Here is a 21515-nt window from a genome sequence, read left to right as displayed (position 1 = left end):
AACCACCCTCATTTACAGATATGTTCAGTAGAAAAAAAAAGAGAGAGGTGCAATACATGTAAGTTTGTGGAATAGTGGAGATCCTAATTTGATGCTTCACTGGTCTGAGCTACCTTACAGATTCAGAGTAAAGAGCTCACTGTGCATTCCAAGTGTTGGAGGTGATGTCAAAATCTCTCCAGTCTTGGCACTTTCCCATAAGAGTGACTCAAGTCCCAACAACCTCTCCCTTGGTTTTCAGAGGACAGTCAAGGTAGAGAGGTTTATAGCACTATAGTATTGTCTGAAATCAGTTTTTAAAAATTTATTTATTGAGATATTAGCACAAAAAGTTACAGAATTCTAGCAGTAAGAAAAAAATGTTTTCCATGTTCCTAGTTATTTCACGGTTCTGGTGTTAGTAAAAATGCACATCATCAGAATTAATGTTTTGTTATATGGAATTGTATGCAGAAAAGTATATTTTCAATAGTAGATAGTGAAAGATTATAGTTTTTGGTGGTCATGGGAACCTAACCTTTTATTTCCCATAGGTTCGATGTATCACCATTAGCATTTTTTACTTTTGTGCTATTTTTGAAGGGATATTATCCCCACTAAAGTTAAGGATTAACTATACATGTTTGTTGACTTATTGATTAATGCTGCACATGGCTCAAAGTTTCTCCATGATGATCTCTTATGTTGGGCACGGGGTAATTAGAGAAATAGTAGACTTTAGCAAATGGGAGAAACAAGTGAATTGTACAGCCCCTGCAGGCTCACTACCTGTATTCTTCCAGGCAGGTTAAGTCCTAGTAGAGGTTACAGATCATAACACTCAAGGTTTTATCCTGAGGACATGGCGTTTCTTATGTTGTTACTCCTGAGCCCCATCTAGTGTGCTCCTCTTTATTAACCAGCCAAATTTCAATTAGCTTTTAGCAAAAATATTTACTCAGAATGATGAGAATAATAATTACAAAAACATACTTCCCAGACTGATGGTGTGCTCTCTCTCCCCTTGCACACACAATACCCATGAAGACAGTAGGCTCAGGCTTAAGTAACAATGATAGTGAAGCATATGTATAGAGAACATGTATGGCAAAAGGGTACTTCCTAACTCTTGGATCTAGAAGTCCTTTTCTACCTTCAAAAAGTTCTCATGAAATTTGATATGGCATTAGTAGTAGATAGGTCATTCATTACACTGATGGGGTGAACTGATCTTCTACTGTTCCAATTGTTGGTGGGCCAGCCACTCTTCTGATTGCCTGGCTGCATGTCCCCTTCCACTTGTACTCTCTCCCCTCTTTTCCACTTGGAAGTGGGGGAGGGTAAGATGCCAGCTGCTGACCAATAATCTTTCTAGATGGGGAAATGCTTACAAAGTCACTGCCTGGTCAGTCCATCTCAAGGGGGATGCTCAATCGTCTGCCAACCCCTGTGGTTACTGCTACCATCTCTAGTGGACTCTGTTATTGACTTTGGTAACCACTGAATCCACTACTGACCACAGTCAGCCTTGGGGACTCTAATGTGATCTTGGTGTCTCCTAAATTTACATAGTCACCTTGGAGATGAGGGAGAAAAAGAGAGAGAGATTCTCTCTTCTTCCCTATCATCCCTCCCTCAGAGACAACTAGCAGACTGGTCTGTCCCTGGCCTTCTCAACTCTAAGCGTGATTTCTGTTTCTCAAATAGGCCTAGAGTTGTATTTGATTCTTTCAGTGAGTCATGTTTTCAGTGCTATATAGAGTCCAAGCAGCTAGACCTCACCGTCTGAGCGCTCATACTTATTTTTGGAAATTGAGAAGTGACCCAGGAACACTACTGTTGGAAGACAGGGATGCCATTATACTTTTCTCCCTCAATGTATCTCTTCCATCTTTCCCCTAGAGACAGAAATCCGAAAGGAAGTAATAAAGAACATTTTATGAAATGAAGGAACTACGGACATTGTATCAGGTCCAGACAGAGCCGTTTTACTATAGGAAATTATGCAAGCTTTTTTCCCACCTTGCCATTTCTGACATAGTAGGAGCAGAGATGTAACAGAGGCTGTCCTTTGAGTGGATACCACATTAATGAGATTTTAGCAAGAAAAGAAGCACATTGTCTTCAATAAAGAATGCAATGCCTGCACATTTCTCCTATAGCTGAGTCAACTTTCATTGCTTTGAATGAAGGTGACAGGGGCATGAAAGAAGTTCAGTTTAAGGGGGAAAAAATTGCAAAATGATTCTTTAAAACACTTCAGCTGAAGAACAAACTTGAGTTAGAAATGTTCTCCTGCTGTGTCTGTATCTCTATCATCCATCTCAGCATAAGAATGCAAACTCAGGCCTAGCATTTTGGTTTGAAGTTGTTAAAAGTGGAGGTGCAGATTCTGTAGGAATAGTTCTATTGTACTTCCACATCTCTGAAGAGACACTTTTATATTTTATCTTATCCTTTCAGTTTTCAGAAACTCCTAGTGGTATTTCATTTCCCCAAACAATTCTTGTAGTTTTCTCAAAGACCCATTTTTTTTTTGTCATAAGCCTTTTCTTTAAGGAAATCTCTTGCATGATTACACATAACCTTGAGACAGTGGGAATTCTGAATAGATAGCACAGCCAGCCAAGAGGAAAGAAATTCTAGGCAGGAAAAAGACTCAGTATTGAAGCCCCAGCCCAGGCCCACCTAATCTTTTCATCTTAACAAATCTCCACCCACTCACAGAAAAGAAAGGCTTGTTTCTTCACAATTACCTGCAAAGTTGTGATTTTTTTGATGTCCTTCCACTTAACCCTTTCCCCACCCATCTGAGAACTCTCTCTTTCTCCTCTCCATCTGACCATATCTCCAATACTCCATTTACTACGGGTAATATTAGAGATAAGCATCCAATGAAATAATTTATGTCAAGGTTTTAATGAGTGATAATGGTTTAATATGTCCCAGTGTTTGGAGTGTTAGACTTGGAGTTAGGAATATCTGGGTTAAAATTCTTCCCCTGACAATTAAGGTATATAATCATGTTTGACTTTGAGTCTTTGAGCCATTTTCTTCGTGTATAAAATGAATACAAATAAACACCATAAAACTATATATACACATAAATGTATAGATCATTAAAGTATATACATATGTAAAATATATCATAGGGCTGTTATAAAGTTCAAATATAAGACAATGCATATATAAATGTCAGTGTTTTCATTAAGGAAGATGAGGTGGTAACTGAAGACATAACATTTGATTGGTAAAAAAATCTTAGAGATGAGTGGGATCACAATTTAGTTCAATCCCTCTGTTTTGCAGATAAGAAAACTGAAGTTTAGATGGATTGAGTGATTTGCATGGCTAGAACTAGAACTCAAGTCTCCTGACTCCAAAACCAGGGGAATATTCTGCTATAACATAGTTTTAACTCAATGGAATCTCAAATGGTAGAAATTCAGGCACTAAAGAACTACATCAAATAAGATATTTTGGACAGGAGCAGTCTTTATGCAGTTCCTTTTATCTATCTATCTATCTATCTATCTATCTATCTATCTATCTATCTATCTCTCTCTCTCTCTCTCTCTCTCTCTATCTCTGTCTCTCAGTTTCTATTTGTTTCTCTGTCTCTTTGTCTCTCTCACACACATACACATACACATAAACATACATACACACACACACACACATAGAGGAAACTACCCTCTTTCACTTTTATTTAAGGCTAACTGTTAGGGAAACATCATTAGAGATACAAAAATTATTCAAGATAAAATATTATGATGACCTTTACAATTGCTTAAAATACAAGCTGAAATATTTGTAGTTATCACTTATTTTTCTCATAATAGCACTGATTAGAACACAAGATTATTTTGAGCAGTCTGAATATGGCAAATGCATTCAAACATTCCTTTATTTTTAATGACATGTGAGCAGTTCTAGATTGAATAGTTCAGGAAAGTTAAAGTCCTTCTCAAAATAATAATGATAATGATAATGATAAAACTATCATGTATATAGAGATTGACAAATATCTCACTTGATCTTTCTAACAACCTTACTAAGTAGACACTATTCCTATTTTACAGATGAGGAAACTGAGAGAGATTTAAGTGACATTCCCAGAGCCACTGATTTAAGCTGATTTTTCTGACTTCAAGATTAATCAGTATTCTATGCACTGCAATGTATCTTTACTTTTCACAATCAGAAAAAAAATTCTGCCCCAGTAAAGTCACTGTTAAAAAGAAAGTCTTCATATATACCAGAATATTTATAGCATTATTTTTTTTTGGTTTCAATTTCAAAAGTAGCAAAGAATTGAAGATAAAGTAGATGCCCCATATTTGGGGAATGGCTAACCAAATTGTGGTACATGAAGTAAGCTATCACTCTCTTGTAAGAAAAAATGAGTATGTTGAAAAGGGAAGAAAATAAAGACTTACATGAAGTGATGTAGAATGAAATAAAGAGAGCCAGTAAAACATTGTATGCAATGACCACAAGAACGTGATTGGAAAGAATAACCATCACAAAAGAATATAAAATGAATGTTGCAAAAATACTGAGAGTAAACATAGCCCCAAAGAGAAGAAATGAGAAAACACTTCCCTCCATTCTTTTTCAAAGGCAAGAAGTATATGGGTATGGGACATTGTACACATTTTCAGATATTTTTGGTGTGTTGATTAGTTTTGCTGATTTCTTTTTCTCCTTTCCTTTTTTTTTTTTAATATGGAATGGCTCTCAGGGAAGGGAAAAGGAAAAAATATACAAAAGGAAATTTAGGCAATGTAAAAGCCCAATAAAAATACACTTTATTAAAAACAAAAGAAAGAATTCTAGAAAACCAGGAAATTTCACATTGACTGAACTAATTTAGAATCAAAAGTGGGACCTGATCCTCAGACCTACCCACTGTATAAATTGAGAAATGACTTCAAATCTGACAATTCCAATGAACAATTAATACATTTACTCTAAAATGCTTGAAGGAAGACATTTAAGGTAAATGCTAATTGTTAGTTATCTCCCATAGAACATCCAGAAAATACAATGTTGATTTTTTTTTAAACCTGGAAAGCACATTATGAAATATTTTCTGGATAGACTGAGCAGAAGAAAATTAACCAAAAGAGCCAGTATTTCTTTAAAGTTACCATGTGACATTGCTGGGAAATCAAACTCTAAAGTAACTGAAAAGCTGGTATCAAGCTATGTCCAATTGCTCTGTTGTCTTGGAGATTTAGACCAACCATGTACGTTTGTTAATTTCTTTTTAAAATTTAATTTTTAATTTTTGAAGTAATACAAGCATTTCCATAACATAGTAGAATAGTAAAAATAATGATTGCATCTGAAACTGCACATCTATTATGTACAACTTGCTATTCCTTTAAAATATATAATAAAGTTATCATGTCACTTTCTTTTTTTTCTTACCTTCCCCCCACTACCTCACCCTAGAGATGGATACTACTAAACACAAATATAGATACATATATAGATATAGATTTATGTAAAATCATTTTATATATGCTTCTATTTATCAATTCTTTATCTGGATGCAGAAAAAGGAAAAAAAAAACCCTATATATTCAAAAATATTTATAGCCTCTCTCTTTGTGATGGCAAAGAACTGGAAATTCCATCAATGCCCATAAATCTGAGAATGCCTGAGCAAGTTGTGGTATATGATCTTGATGGAATACTACCGTGATATGAGATGATGAGCACTTTCATTAATTTCACCTAAAGTTCAAGCTTCATACTTGCTGCAAGCCATGGTTGACTTCACACTTTGATATGATCTTAAAATCATATATAGAATGTGAAAATTGGGAAACAAAAGAAAACAAATCTACAACACTATATGACTAATAAGTCAATCAGCAAACACCTATTAGAGTCTTACTTTGTGTGATAGCACTGTGCTAAACACTAGATAGAGATCAAAAGAAAGGCAATAATAGCCCCCTGTCCTCCAAGAGCTTACATTCCAACAGGGACAACAAGATGTAAATAAACAAAGATATACAAAATATATTCAGATTGGATGAAAGATAATTTAAGATGAGAAGGCTCCAACAGTTTGGGGAGGGGGATGGAACAGGAAGGCCCCGTGAAGGAAGGTAGCATTTGATCTCTGTATTGAAGGAAGCCAAGGACCAATAAGATAGAGATGAAGAGAGAGACCATTAGAAGGGGTGGAGGAGGCAGCCACAAAAAAGATGTGGAGATGAGAGATACAGTGTCCTATGTGAAGAACAGCCACCATAGACAGAGTTCTAGATGGGAAGGGGCCAGGTTGTGAAGAGTTTTGAATGTCAAATCAAGGATTTTATATTTGATTCTAAAGGTAATAGTAAACCACTAGGTTTTATTGAATAAGCAGATGAAATGGTCAGACCTACACAAAAGGAAAATCACTTTAGGGGGTATATGAAGGATGGATTAGAGTGGGTAGAGACTTGAAACAGAGACCAATTAGTAAGTTGCAATAGTATAGGCAAGAAGTGATGAGGCCCTGAAATAGGGTGGCGGCTGTGTGAAAAAAGAGAATAGGACATATAGGGAAGACATCTCAGAGGCAGATACTACCTTTTGACTATGTCTCCCCTCCTTCCTCTTTTACATTTTCTTGCTTTCTTTTCTCTGCAAGGAGATTAGAGAGGAGTTTATCCTTAAGAACTCCTGGTTATAAGAGCAATAACTTGTTTCCAGAGGCAATAATACCAGATGCATTCTAATTCTTTCCCTGTTCTTTTTTTTTTTTGAGGGAGTTTATAAAGCTATTGATAAAATTCAAAATTAAACAGCTCATCAGGCCCCCAGGCAGAACCTAACCACTAAGTTGGAGAGAATATTTTCCATCCAGTATTCAATTGTACTCCTTGACTTTAATTAAAAATATACATGTAGAGCAACTGAGATCTATCTCATGATTTATCTAAAGAAGCTGCCATTGAAATGATAAAACACAGCTTAAAAGACTAACAAGGAAGCTTTGTGTTTCTATCTCAGTCATTTTTGAAAGGAACTAGGGTAAGAGAAGGTGAAAAGAGAGGGAATAGATTTCTGGGAGTCAAGACGGTAGAGTAAGCAGTAAATCACTGTAATTCTCCCATATTCTCTTCCAAACAACCATAAAATAGTACCCTTAAACAAATCCAGCAGAACCAGCAAAAAGACCGGGTAAAACAATTGTTTAGCCCAAGAAACTTGGAAGATAGGCAAGAAAGTTCTGTCTTGGGGCAGCTAGGTGGCACAGTGGATAGAGAACCTGCCCTGAAGCCAGGAGTACCTGAGTTCAGATCTGGCCTCAGACCAAACACTTGACACTTACTAGCTGTGTGACCCTGGGCAAGTCACTTAACCCTAATTGCCAAGAAAGAAAGAAAGAAAGAAAGAAAGAAAGAAAGAAAGAAAGAAAGAAAGAAAGAAAGAAAGAAAGGAAGGAAGGAAGGAAGGAAGGAAGGAAGGAAGGAAGGAAGGAAGGAAGGAAGGAAGGAAGGAAGGAAGGAAGGAAGGAAGGAAGGAAGGAAGAAAGAAAGAAGAAAGGTCTGTCTTTCCCAAGTAAAAGGGGAATAAGGTCCAGGAGAGGAAACCTCCCTTGCCAGCAACAAGCCCCACCTCAGCAAACCTGTGGGAGATCCTGAGCCCCAGTTTGATGGAGGAGGCAAACCCCAACACCAGGACACCCCAAGTATTTCAGCATAGCTGGGGAAAGGGCAGACTCCAGCTCTGAGAATAGCCATACTTTAGCAAAGCCCCAGGGGAACAGGCAACCTTCACTGGCCAGTCCACCAGGTGCTTCAGTGTAGTCCCAGGGAAATGGAAAAACAAAAACAAAAGCAAAGGCAAAGCTCAGAAAGAACTTATGGAAGAGCTCAAAAAGGAGCTTTAAAATCATATAAAAGAGGTAGAAGAAAAATTGGGAAAAGAAATGTGAGTAGTATAAGAGAATTATAAAAGTAAAGAGTCAACAGCTTGGAAAAAGAAAATAACTCCTTAAAAAGTGCAATCAGCCAAATAGAAAAGAAAGTGCAAAAGCCAAATAAGGAAAACAACTCCTTACAAGTTAGAATTGGCAAATGGAAGCTAGTGATGAATCAAAAAATTTTGAAAGAATGGAAAAAAATAGAAGAAAATTTAAAGTACTTCACTGGAAAAGCAACTGACCTGGAAAATAGATTCAGGAGAGACAGTATAAGAATAATTGGACTACTTGAAAGCCATAATCAAAAGGAGGCCCCAGATAGCATCTTTCAAGAAATGATCAAGGAAAACTGCCTTGATATCCTGAAATCAGAGGGCAAAAGAGACATTGAAAGAATCCACCAATTACCTCAGGAAAGAGATCCAAAAACAAAACCTCGAAGGAATATTATAGCTAAATTACAGAATTATCAGGTCAAGGAAAAAATGTTGCAAGTAGACAGAAAGAAATAATTCAAATATGGGGGAGCCACTGTCATGATTACCCAGTATTTAGCAGCTGCAACATTAGAGGATCAGAGATCATGAAACATGATATTCCAGAAGAAAAAGGAGCTATGACTACAACCAAGTATCACCTACCCAGCAAAATTAAACATAATACTTCAAGGGAAAAAAAGTGGTTATTCAATGAAATAGAAGGATTTCAAGTTTTCATAAGGAGAAGACCAGAACTGAACAAAAATTTTGATCTCCAATACTAAGACCCAAGAGAAGTCTAAAAAGGGAAAAGAAAATATAAGAGATTCAGTGGAGCTGAACTGCCTACATCCCTACATGGGAAGCTGATATTTGTAATTCTTAAAAATTGTACCACGAATAGTGCAGCTAGAAGGAATTCACATAGACAGAGGGTACGGGTGTAAAGTGAATTGCAGGGAATGTCATAAAAAATAATTAAGGGATAAGAAAGAGGAGTACACTGGGTATAGAAGGAAGGAAGAGGTAGAATGGGGTAAATTATTTCACATGAATAGGCACAAAAAAGCCTGTTACAGTATAGGAAAAGATAGGAGGGTGGGTAATGGGTATCGCTTGAACCTTACTTGCATCAGTATTGGCTGAAAAATGACACAATCAGTTGAATATAGAAATCTATCTTACCTGACAGGAAAGTAGAAGGGGAGGAGATTAAGTGGGGGGAGGGGCTGACAGAAGAGAGGGCAAGTCAAGGGAGACGGTAGACAGAAGAAAAACGCTGTTGAGGAGAGAAAAGGTGGAGAGAGAGGGAGAGAGACAGCACAAACAAGAGGAAAAATAGGATGGAGGTTACTACACAGTTAGTAATCATAACTATGAATGCGAATGGGATAAACTCTCCCATTAAATGGAAATAGGTAGTGGAGTGGATCAAAAACCAGAATCCTACAATATGTTTTTTAAAAGAAATGCAGTTGAAGCACAGAGATACACACAAAGTAAAGGTAAGGACTGCAGCAGAATCTATTATGCTTCAGCTGAAGTGAAAAAAAAAGAGGGGTAACAATCCTCATCTCAGAACTAATAAATAGACCTTATTAAAAGAGATAAGGAAAGAAACTACATCTTGCTAAAAGGTACCATAGACAAAGAAGTAATATCAATACTAAAAATATATGCAGTAAGTGGTATAGCAACCAAAATCTCAAATGAGAAATGAGTTACATGTGCATGACAAAACAAGACATAGACAGCATTATGAAATGTAAAATACATAATTTTGATTATATTTAATTAAGAAGTTTTTGCACAAAAACTAATGCAACCAAGAAAGTTAGAAGGAAGGCAGAAAGCTGTGAAACAGTCTTCACAGCAAATGCCTCTGATAAAGACTTCATTTCTCAGATATATATAGAACTCAATTAAATTTTTTAAAAAGCTATTTACCAACTGATAAATGGTAAAAGGATATGCACAGACAGTTTTCAGATAAAGAAATCAAAACTCTCTATAGGCATATGAAGAAGTGCTCTAAAATCACTTTTGATTAGAGAAATGCAAATTAAAACAACTCTGTGGTACCACCTCACACCTAGCAGATTGGCTAATATGACAAAAAAGGAAAATGATAAATTTTAGAGAGGATATGGGAAAATTGTGACAATAATGCATTGCTGGTGAAGTTGTGACCGATCCAACCATTCTGGAGAGCAATTTGAAACTATGCCCAAAGGGCAACCAAATTGTGCATGTTCTCTGATCCAACAATACCACTACTACGTCTGTAGCCCAAAGAGATAATAAAAAAGGGAAAATTTATAGCAGCCCTTTCTGTGTTTTCAAAATATTGGACATTGAGAGGATGCCCATCAATTGGGGAATGGTTAAACAAGCTGTGATACATGAATGTAATGGGATACTATTGTGCAATAAGAAATGACAAACAGGCAGATTTCAGAAAAACCTGGAAAGACTTGCATGAACTGATGCAAAGCAAAATGAGTAGAACCAGGAAAACATTGTATCAGTATCAGCAACATTTTGTGATGATCACCTATGAATGACTCAGCTCTTCTCAGCAATGTAGTGACCCAAGACAAGTACAAAGGACTCATGAGAGAAAATATTATCCACATCCAGATAATGAACTGACAGACTCTGAATGCAGACTGAGGCATATTTTTTTTACTTTATTCTTTTTCATGTTTTTTTCTTTTGATTTTTCTTCTTTCTCAACTGTGAGTAATATGGTAATATGTTTTACATGATAGAATATGTAAAACCTATATCAAATAACCTACCATTTTAGGAGGAGAGGAAGGAAGAGGGAAGGAGAAAAGTTTCTATCTCAAAATCTTGTAAACATAAATGCTAAAAATTGTCTTGACATGTAATTGGGAAAAAATAAATATTATTAAAAAAAAACCATAGGGAATATTCCAACTACTGCCTAGAATCTTGGGCAGGAGAGTAGTCATTAATGATAGAGGTTATCTTCCGTTCCAGTTATTGCCATCCTACCTGTTTTCTCATTCCTCAAAGAAGATGCTGTCTATGCTTCTGGAGCCTATGTATCCTGGACACCATCATACTTCAGCTAATGTGGTTCCTCTTTCTGCTCTTCTTCTGCTGTAACCTCCTTTGCAACCCTTTTCAAAGCTCTCAGGTCACATAATGCTATTTCAACCACACAGAAGTTCTGTTGAGCCACTGAACTGCATTTCCCACAATTCTTAGCTAGTGTTTATGCTATTTCCAGCCTGTGAAGTATTTTATAAATCTCCTCATCTACAGGGGATTGAGTACCAAGGGAATTAGATTAATGCCACATTAAATGTTATCATTTTACATTGTTGTTTACCTTAATATATTAAATAAGAATATTCTCCATAAACAGTAAGCACACAATAGGTGGATTAGAAATATTTATTGAGTTAACCAATGAATGCAATAGTGAAGGAATGAATGTTAATTCTTCAAAACTAAGATTCTAGATTAGGATTTCTTACCCTTTAAACTTATATCCTCCATGTATTAAATTAGTAATTCGAATTAAAAATGAAATCCTGAAAACTCTATGTCCTTCTCTATGTATTTCTTATTTACAGAAAACTTTGTTTCCAGGTTGTCTTAAGACACAAAACTTCATGTTCTTAGGTAGGGCAGTTTTGAATGTTTTAATTTGTTTGATCATTCCAACCCTTAAAGGGATTCCATCTACCTTTTTTTTTTTCAAATTGCTTTTTAAGACCTAGGATTCCATAGAAATGATATGATTCTGTGGTATATTTTATAAGTGAAGATGGATTTCCAGCTTCTTGTGAAAGCTTCTTGACATTTTGTTTCCTTAAGAATATCATTTCAGCATTTTCGTTCTTTCTATCTCTTTATCTACTCTATCTATCTATTTATACTTCTATCATCAAGTTACACCATCATTTTTAGACCTTGCAGTGAGGTGTTTTTTCTCAAATAGTACAAGTGGGAATTTGAGTAGATGATTACTAAGATACCTTCTAATCCTAATATTCTATGATAACTATGAAATGTTGCTACATAGACAGGGAAAATATATATTTCATCTGTCAATTGTTTTATTGTGACTCAGATAAGGCACACCATAAAATGGAAAAAAAATATTATCAAAAAACCTTTTAAATGTCCATCCCCAACCACACCACCCTAATTTTCTTTTCTACCTCCTTCATTATTCTTATTTATATTAATACTTAATGTGATTCTCGTTAACACTGATGACTGCATATGGATTTAGATTATACTTTAATACCATTTTACCTTTCAGGTTATGAGAAGCAGAACTTTTAATTTTTTCGTCTTTTTTTTTTTCACTTGGTCTTTCTATGTCATCCAGGTTCACAGTGGCCTTTCCTGGGCTTGATTCTTTTCCTGATCAGCATAAGAGTTTTATCCTGTTCCATTTTTCTGACCTGGGCTTGTCTGTCCATCCCTTCTTCTTTCAGCAATCTGGGTACTTATCATGTTAATGGTGGATTTAGTATGAATATGAAATTGGCTTAGCCTGGTACAGTTCCATTTGGAGCAGCTAGCTGGCACAGTGGATAGAGTGCCGGGCCTGGAGTCAGGAAGACTCATTTTCTTGAGTTCAAATCTGGCCTCAGACACTTAGCTGTAGGACCTGGAGCAAGTCCCTTAACCCTATTTGCCTTAGTTCCTCATCTATAAAATGAACTGGAGAAGAGACTGGCAAACCACTCCACTGTCTTTGCTAAGAAAACCTGAAATGAGGTCACAAAGAGTTGGACATGACTGAAACAACTGAACAATAACAGCTACAGTTTATCACAACTGAGATCAACTCATCTCCAGCCTCAGCCTTCTCAGTAGCTGTGGATTACAGACATGTGCCACCATGACCAACTCCATAGGAACTCCAAGGTACAGAAAGTTTGGGATCTGGAAGCAGGAGTACATGGGTTCAAATACTACCTCTAATATTTATTGACTGCATGGTTGTGGGTTATATAAATTCTCAGGCCCAGAGAAACTCTAAAAGTTATCTATTAGGTTACAGATGGGTGGCATGTTGATCTTTTATGCTATACTTTTTACATTAAGGTTACATGACTTCAAAAATTTTGAAAATCCTTACGCTATGCTATGCACCAGATCTCCAAGGATTTACTTGGTGATTTAGACAGTGATCTAACCCTTTGGACATCACACTGTCATCTTAAATTTCTGTTTGTTAATACTAAATCTCTGGGTTTTTGTTAAAGTTTGAAACTTAAAGCCTTTTAAATTATCCTCTGAGGAAATTTTATTATGTACTGGAAGCTCAGTACAGTGATATGCCTTTTCTATTTTTGCTTCACTGGGAATAGACTAGTAATAATAATAATAATAATAATAATAATAATAATAATAATAATAATAATAATAATAATAGTCCCAGAAATCAAGAGGCCAAGAATGGGAAGGTGGTGCACAAATCTGGCGATTTCTGGTTCTTTCTGACAGTTCTTATAACTCTTTTTCACTACCCTAAGGTGGAGGCATCCTACCAACTATTCTACTGTTGCTATTCACAGCACTGAATTCAGGCTATTTCCCAATGGTATCTTTCTGAAACTCAGTGTACATGTTTGCACTCCACAGATTGAACAGCAGGATGATTAATGCCCACAAGGGGGAATGGGACAAGACTCCCAGAAGATATGAGCCTTTCTCAGTTGCATATGGAGGATAGGTAAGTTAGAGTAAGTGCTTAGAAGCTCCCTTGTTTTAAATTGTTCTCATCCAGGCATGTTTCTAAGGTAAATCTTTGCCAAGGTGGGATGTACTAGAATAAAGTATTAAGCACAGTTGGAAAACATTCCAAAACTACATAATTAGGCTTAAAGTAGCCCATTGTCCAAATGTATATACTACCTCAACTCTGTCTTCCACAGGAAAGATTGTTTCTGATTCATGTATAAGAACTGGGGAGGAAAGGTGCTTACAGAATAGAATAAATAATGGGAAAGTGGAATATCTAGTGTCTCTTTTTTTGGCTTTCTATCCCAATAGAATGTAAGCTCCTTGAGGTCAGGGATGCTTGCTTTTTTGTTCTTTCTATTTCCTATCATGTAACAGTGCTTTGCACACAGTAGCCACCTAATAAATATTTGTTGAATTGGGCTGAGTTGAGTCCCTGCCTGGTCTGAACCAATACTGAATCAATTTCTCTTCTGCTGCATAGTTTAAGGTCATATGAAGGGATCACAGGAATTCAGATTTCTGTCCTATTGGCATCACTTGGGCTATAGAGTAGATGCAATTTTCTTCTTCTTTTTGTTTAGAGTTCCACTTGCTAATCATTAATGAAATGCTATTAGTATTCTTGATACCTCTGCAACCTACTATGACTTGTATGTTTGACATTTGCTAAAATCCCTTTCTAGCTATCTGGAAGGACATATTAAGAGTTAATACCATATACTCCTCATATTTGTTCTCTTTGTCTTTCAACCTTCTGTTCGCTTTCTCAGCTTTCTCAACCACTTTACCATTGTCACAGTTTTCCTTTCTATCTCACCCCTCCCCACCATTTTCAGAGACTTTAACATGCATGTTGACTACCCCTCTAACAGTTCAATCACATCATTCCTCAAACTACTCAATCCCAGCAACATTTATCCTCACCGTACTTCAATTTTACAAAGACATGGTTGTACTTAACAGTCTTTTGAAATTTGCCATTTCCCAAGTCTCAAATTTTGGAATTCTACCTACCTGAACTGTTTCAACGGTTTCCATATGCCATTGCCTGAATGACCTTTCCAATCCTTTGATCCGCTCATATTACTCTGTGGCTCCATGAGAGAAGGGATCATGTTATATATATATTGTATCTCCCTAAGCACCTGTAGTGTTTTACATACAATAGTACGTGTATATACATAATAAAAAGTTGATGAGGTTACATTTGAAAAAAAACCACAAAAATAATTATACCTTTTGGCTCCATAAACCTGTGTTGAGAACGCCCTAAACGTGATATCATGTGAATATGTAGCCATTATTTGTAATTGTTAAGAACTGGAAACAACCTAATTGACCAACAGTTGGTAAATGGCTTAATAAACTGTGTTACATCAATGCAATAGAGTGTGCTAATGCAATTTAAAATGATAGATTTGAGGAATAAAAAGACATTTGGAAAGACTAATCTGAAGTAGTGCACAGGAAAGAAAACAGAACCTAAAGAATAAGATATACACTGATTTTCTCTATAAAAGGAACAATGCATATATGGATGCAGATGTGAACAGACAAACAAAGGGAGTGGAAAGGGACATAGCAGCAGCAACTAATACTAATAATAGAATTTATATGGCATCTTAAGTGTTGTAAAGCACTTTACATATATTATGGGCATTTTTACACTGAAATTCATTTTAAAGATGTAAATAGTAATGAATGTATGCGTAATTGGTTTTGTTGTTTAAAATTAAGTGTGTAATACTTCGGGGATCTGTGATTTTATCTGTGTAGCTATTCCCTCCACTGAGGCAGATCATAATCCCTTTCTATCTTAGTTAAGTACTTAATTAAGTATCAAAAATAAATAAAACTTTTCTCTTCTGGATATTCTCCAAACTCAGTGGAAGCAAGGCTATGACTTTTCTTCTTTCACTAATTTCGTTGGCACTCATGTTGGAACCCCAATAATTCATGAAGATCACATGAGATAATATTTGGAAAAAAAAAGGAAGAAGAAAAAGGGCTTAGCACAGTGTCTGGCACATAGTAGGCACTTTATAAATGTTAGCAATTATTATTAGGGAAGACATTCAGTATGGATTTAATATCCAGGGTCTGTGGCTAGGCAGTAGTTCCTTTGGGAAAGTAATTTCTGCTGCAACATCAATGAGAGATCAATGAGGCATCAATGAACCAGGAAGGTAACTGAAAGAATGGATCGAATACAAGGGGGCAGGCAAAGCAGAAACCAAGCGCAAGGACAAGCTAAGTCTATTAGAGTAGGATTCACTGAGAAAATCAAATAAAGATAGTTGGGATTAGGGGAAGTCAGGAAAGTAGAAAGGAAAAACGAAGTGTCAAAAACAATGATGAAACCAGTAGGACTCAAAACTTGGTCTAAGTGAAGATAAATGGTATCTGTAGCATAATAAATGCTTTTTGATCGTTTGATTCATCATTCATGACACCTTTTCCTAAAATTTCTTTACACAGAGCTATTCTGTGATTATCTCTATGTTCTTCACCTATGAGACTGTCTTGGTGTTTCTCATTTAGGCCATGAGCTACCATGGGGGGCCAGAATGGTATCTGTTTTAAATGATTCTGTTATTATTGTTTGTCCTTCATTTTCAAAGAGGATTAACAACATCATAGAGTGATGTCTTGACTTGTGTGTGAATTGGATTTAAGTGAGGTAGAGTTGCATAAAGCATCAGCTTCATTCTCTCTTCCAGAGTCATCAAACACCAGTGGCAAAACAAAAGTCTAGAAACCTGGTGATGACCTGGCATGCTGTGGTTGACCTTGATGTCTTTGATATCTGACCAGGCTCAAGAGCCTGCTTCAGCCACCTTCACGGCTGTTAGAACAAATTGTCCTCCTCCACCCATTCTGCCTAGTGACCCCCCTAACTCACCAAAGGATTTGAAGCCTGTTGGTCACCCTCAAACTGAATTAGCCCATCTGCCTCAGTGGTTTATCAGGGTACAGCTGTTGTTGCCTGCTACCACTTCTTGGAACCACAGTTAAGAGGTTAATAATAGCTGGACACCAAAGATGGATGAGAAGCCCTGAAAAGGACTCAGCAAGCTCTCACACTAGAGGTGTTAGTCTACCCTGAACACCCCATACACTCCAATTTTATGGAGGGATTGTATTATACCAAATAAGTAGATACCTCTAAATTCCAACAATTATGAAATAGGGGCTGGCCGCTAAATGCCAAGGGGCAATAGTTCCTCGACAAGTGAAATCCTGCAAAGGGACCCTTAAAGTTATTTTTAAAAGCTCACATAGTTTCTACCCTAAAGAAACCCATCAGCATGATTTGGGAAGGGCTAACATAACATAATCAGTAAGGCATTATGTCAGGGTGTAGATGACTGAAGTGCCCTGTTTCCCAGAACCTGTGTATAAGGATTATAAAGTTAATAGCTGGGAAATACTGTTCATTAGAATTGTTGGAATTTGGGGGTCACTGGAAACTTCAAGTGAGATAATGAATGAAGAATACCTTACAAATCTTAAAACCCTGTAAATGTCAGATATTAATATCATGATTCTCTATTATATCTCAGGGATGAGATAACACCTAGGTTGAATCTAGAGGCAGCTAGATGACTCAGTGGAGTCAGGAAGATTTGAGTTAAAATCCAGTCTCAGACACTTACTAGCTGTGTGACCCAGGGCAAGTCACTTGAACTCTGTTTGCCTTAATCCACTGGAGAAGGAAATAGCAAACCAACCCAATATCTTTACCAAGAAAACCCCATAGACAGTATTGTGTTGTATGGTCCAAGTGATCACAAAAAGTCAAACACAACTGAACAACAATAATGAGATTTGAAAGCATACTTCTGATTTACTATGCTCAGTGGCAGATATTTACCTCCTATCATTTTCTCCACATCTTCATCCTTCTCTCCTTTTGCTTTTATTCTATCTCTATTAATTCAACTCAATAAAAATTTATTAAACATTCAGGAATTGTGCTTAGTAGCCCTCAAAGAAGCTGTTGTCCTGCTTTTCAAAAACCCCAATGTATCCCTTTCAAAGAGGGATCAGATGAAAATGCTTTACTTTCCCTCTCTCCAGCCCTTTCTTTTTCACAAACTTTTCACCTCATCTTCTATCTTGGAATGATTCACCCATGGTAGTTTTATGGCCCTGGCTTTTTCAATTTCTTATTAGAAAACTGGCCTCATCTCAAGCTCCAAAATTTATGGGCATAGGAGTTGACAAATGGAATTAGAGCCCTGATCAATTCTTAGACCAGCATCTCGCCTCTGGCAGCAACCAAGGCTTTGTGTTTAATAGAGGATAGAGAGAACATGTGCCCTAAGGCACTGAGCACTACTTCCTTCCCTAGTCACAGGCTTGTAGATGTTTATTCCCAAATACACACAAACAGAAGTCAATTTACTTTCAAAGTATTTTTGATTAAACTTATCCTGGCTTAGATAGTCACAAATGTTCTTGATGGTAAGGGAAAATAAAGTTTTTTAAAAAGCAACATAGAACAAGTCTAACACTTAAAGTTGCCAATACATCTGTAATCTCCTTGATGTGGGCATGCCCTACAATAATATGTTTCTCAAACCCATTCATCCCCACCAATCTTGTGTTATTCTTTTGCCTGTCCTCAGACATTCACCATTGGAAATGAATCTAAAGTGAGTAGGCACTTCCTCATGGCCTTGTGTCAATTGCAGGGATACTAATGAAGCAGGAGTCAACCAGAATATGAAATACACTTCCTCCCAAACCTTTGTTTTTGAATGTGACCAAATGTTCATGTGCCCTTATATGGCATTGTAGCATATAGAATCTTACCCATGATAGGTTCCAAATATTTAATACTTTGGGGGTATTAGCTACTTATTTGGGTACTGTAGTAGACTGGGGCTTCAGATTAGGAGCCAGAAAGCATGCCCTTTATTGACTCCTAACTGTCATTTTAACCCTTCTGGTACTAGGTTTCTGATTTTCTAAAATAAGAGATTAGACTAGGTAATCTAAAAGCTTTCCTTCTGCTCCAGCCTGTGATCTCAGTGAACATTATCTCTCTGTGACCGTGAACTTCCTGAGGCCTAAAGCTAAGAGGGAGAAATACTTGGAGGTCAGAAAGGGAGCGTTCTTTTTCATATAAAGAACAGGAGGCAAGAACAGACCTTTCCTAATTAGATTCATAGTGTCTTGTGTTCCTGTTATGGAGCCTACTACAAAGAACAGACTGACTATTATTATTCTTATTATTATTCTTATTATCATTATCATTATTATTATACTCTTCATTCTATGGTACTCACAAGACGATTCTATCCTGCCTCCTTTCCATTATAAATAATGCTTATTTGGTTCCTCTCTCACTGTCTCAAGCCTGGCTCCTCTAAATGTGCTCATTACCCTTTCCTGGGCTCTGTCCAGCTTCTCTGGTTGGCTTTAGGAAAGTTGCACCCCCATGAGATCATGTCTGTATCATTAAGGGCATGTCATCAAGCTCATCTTTACTCTCACAGCCATTGCCAAACATTCAGAAGGCCCTCTCAGGATTGATTACATGCCTTAAGCAAAATGAATTAATTCAATCTATTGTCAACATTATCTCCAAATGATCCTGACTTTTAGTGACTTGCTCAAAAATATTGAGTGCCTCAAATTCTGGGTTTGTATTCTGAATTCTTATATATCAGAAAACAAAGACTGATATCATCTTAGGACAGGGTCTAGTGTGATTCTTTGTCCTGAAAGGCTATGTAGTGCTAAGTACAACATGGACTTCAGGAAATTTTTTGTATGAATTCAAGTGAAAACAAAAATCTGTGTTCTTACTTTGTTATTCTACATACATATACACACGTATATATTTTATGTATGTGTAAATATACATATACATATGTGTGTATCTTCAGTTCTCAGTGTTTTGATTTTGATTATTGACTCAATTTATTTCATTTTCAGAGTGGAGATACAGCCACAGTTTCATCTAAAATTTTGGAGCCTCTTTATAAAGATTATGTATAGTAATATCTCATTTCTAAACATCCAGACTTTTGGCACCCTCATTCATCTGTATGGACTATAGAACACAGAAACCAGTGTGCAAAGGTGCCTTAGAGATCATCTAGTCCAACTACTATATTTTTCTTTTGATACCACTTAAAAAAAATAAAGATAAATGAAAGATTCTCAGCATGCAGATATGAGACTTGCCAAAAACACTCCCGCACAAACCCCACGATCGTTAACATGATTGACCAGTTTGCCATCCACAAGGAAGGATGTGTTCTCATTAGTTGTCAATTATAATAGATCTTAGGCTATAGCAGCACCAAAGCTAAGATTCAGTAAGGCATAATGAAAAAAAATCTGTGGATTTTGAGTCTGCTGACCTGGATTGAGATCTTGACTTTGATTCTTATTATTGGTGTGATATTGGGCATATCAGTTAGTGCTTTAGGATCTCAGTTCCCTCATCTGTAAAATGAGACAGCTGAATATTTTCTCTCAAATAATCCTTTTCAGATTTAAATAAATGATCCATTCATCAGATCAACAGGTAAAAGAAAGAGAAATTAAGGGAGACCAAAAAAAGAAAAGGAACAAAGAGATAAGCAGATAGGAGAGAATAGACAGAATGAACAGAAGAGATGATATATAGCAGAAGTAGTGCTTGTGATTGTGGACCTGAGGAAATTTGTTTGTTCTTTGTTTTCAAAGAGGACTAATTATATCACTGAATGTGAATGGGATTTAAGTGTGGCAGAGTTGCAGAGTCATCTGCCTCCTTCTCTTTTCAGTTACCAAAGTCTAGTGGCGACACAAAAGTCAGATTGACTAGCAGTGGCCCAGGATGCAGTGGATGACCTTGACATCTTCAATGTCTGACCAAGCTCTAAGCTCTCCATGATGCCTGCTTTAGCCTCCTTCATGGCCATTAGAACTCATATGCCCATTCCTCCAAGGGAAATCTTTACATGCTTGAGGTAGACACGACCTAACTCACTGACAGGTTTGAGGCTTCTTAGTTACCCTTAACCTGGTTTAGCCCATCTGCCTCAATGCTTTAGTGGAGTATAGCTTCTTGAAGCCATAGGTGAGAGATGAATGCCAGGTGGACACCAATGGTGGATGTTAGCCCTGGTAAGTGATCAGCAAGCCCTCACTCCAAAGGTGCTAGTTCTCCTTAAACACCTATATACCCTGAGCTTCCTGAGGAAATACTGTGGAGCCAAAGGAACACTTTACTTGGAATTAGGCCTGGGTTTTAGTCCCAGCTCTTCTGCTTCTTAGCTGACCTTTGACAACCCTTGACAATTATTAGCTATCTAGAAGGCTGGTTGTGGAGAAGGCTTCCCTTCCAACATCTGGTCCCCACCCTTGAATATATGGTTTCCTCCATTTCCTTTGCTATATTTTTTCCTTTCCTGACCTTAAGCAAATGAGCATCCCAAGATGGAATTGTCCAGGAAGAATATCTGTTATGTCTCAGGGACCAGATGACCTGAAGTGACAGACCTATGAAGTGGTGGCTGAGGAACCCTTTGAGTGATAATAGCTGATGACAAGAGTGGCAGTGCCTATACTTGGAGCAGAGAGATATATCAAGGATAGATGCACAAGGAGCAAAAACCAGCCAAGGTAAAACAATGTCAGGGTAAGTGATTCCTCACGATCCATCAAGAAATGTAAACTGTGGGTCCAGCGGAAGTATTGACCCTTTAAACTCATTTGGAATTACTGTATAGCAAGGAGTTGTACCTTAGGGGAAATTGCTAAGGACTCTCAAAAGGGAGGGACAACTAGGGGGCACAGTGCACAGAGTGCCAGGCCTGAAGTCAAGACTCATCCTCCTGAGTTCAATTCTGGCCTTAGACACCTACTAGCTGTGTGACTCCAGG

The 21515-nt window shown here is 37.0% G+C and overlaps 1 long non-coding RNA gene across 1 annotated transcript; it reads left to right on the top strand.

The window, feature by feature from the left end:
- Positions 1–12727: 12727 nt before the first annotated feature.
- Positions 12728–21249, top strand: LOC110218017 (uncharacterized). Its single transcript, XR_002327180.2, has 3 exons — positions 12728–12807; positions 13528–13618; positions 21107–21249. It is a non-coding gene; the product is annotated as an uncharacterized LOC110218017 (long non-coding RNA).
- Positions 21250–21515: the final 266 nt, after the last annotated feature.

Source organism: Phascolarctos cinereus, unplaced genomic scaffold (assembly GCF_003287225.1).
Source record: "Phascolarctos cinereus isolate Bilbo 61053 unplaced genomic scaffold, phaCin_HiC Scaffold_726;HRSCAF=1367, whole genome shotgun sequence".
NCBI lineage: Eukaryota > Metazoa > Chordata > Mammalia > Diprotodontia > Phascolarctidae > Phascolarctos > Phascolarctos cinereus.
This window is presented reverse-complemented; position numbering and strand designations above follow the sequence as displayed.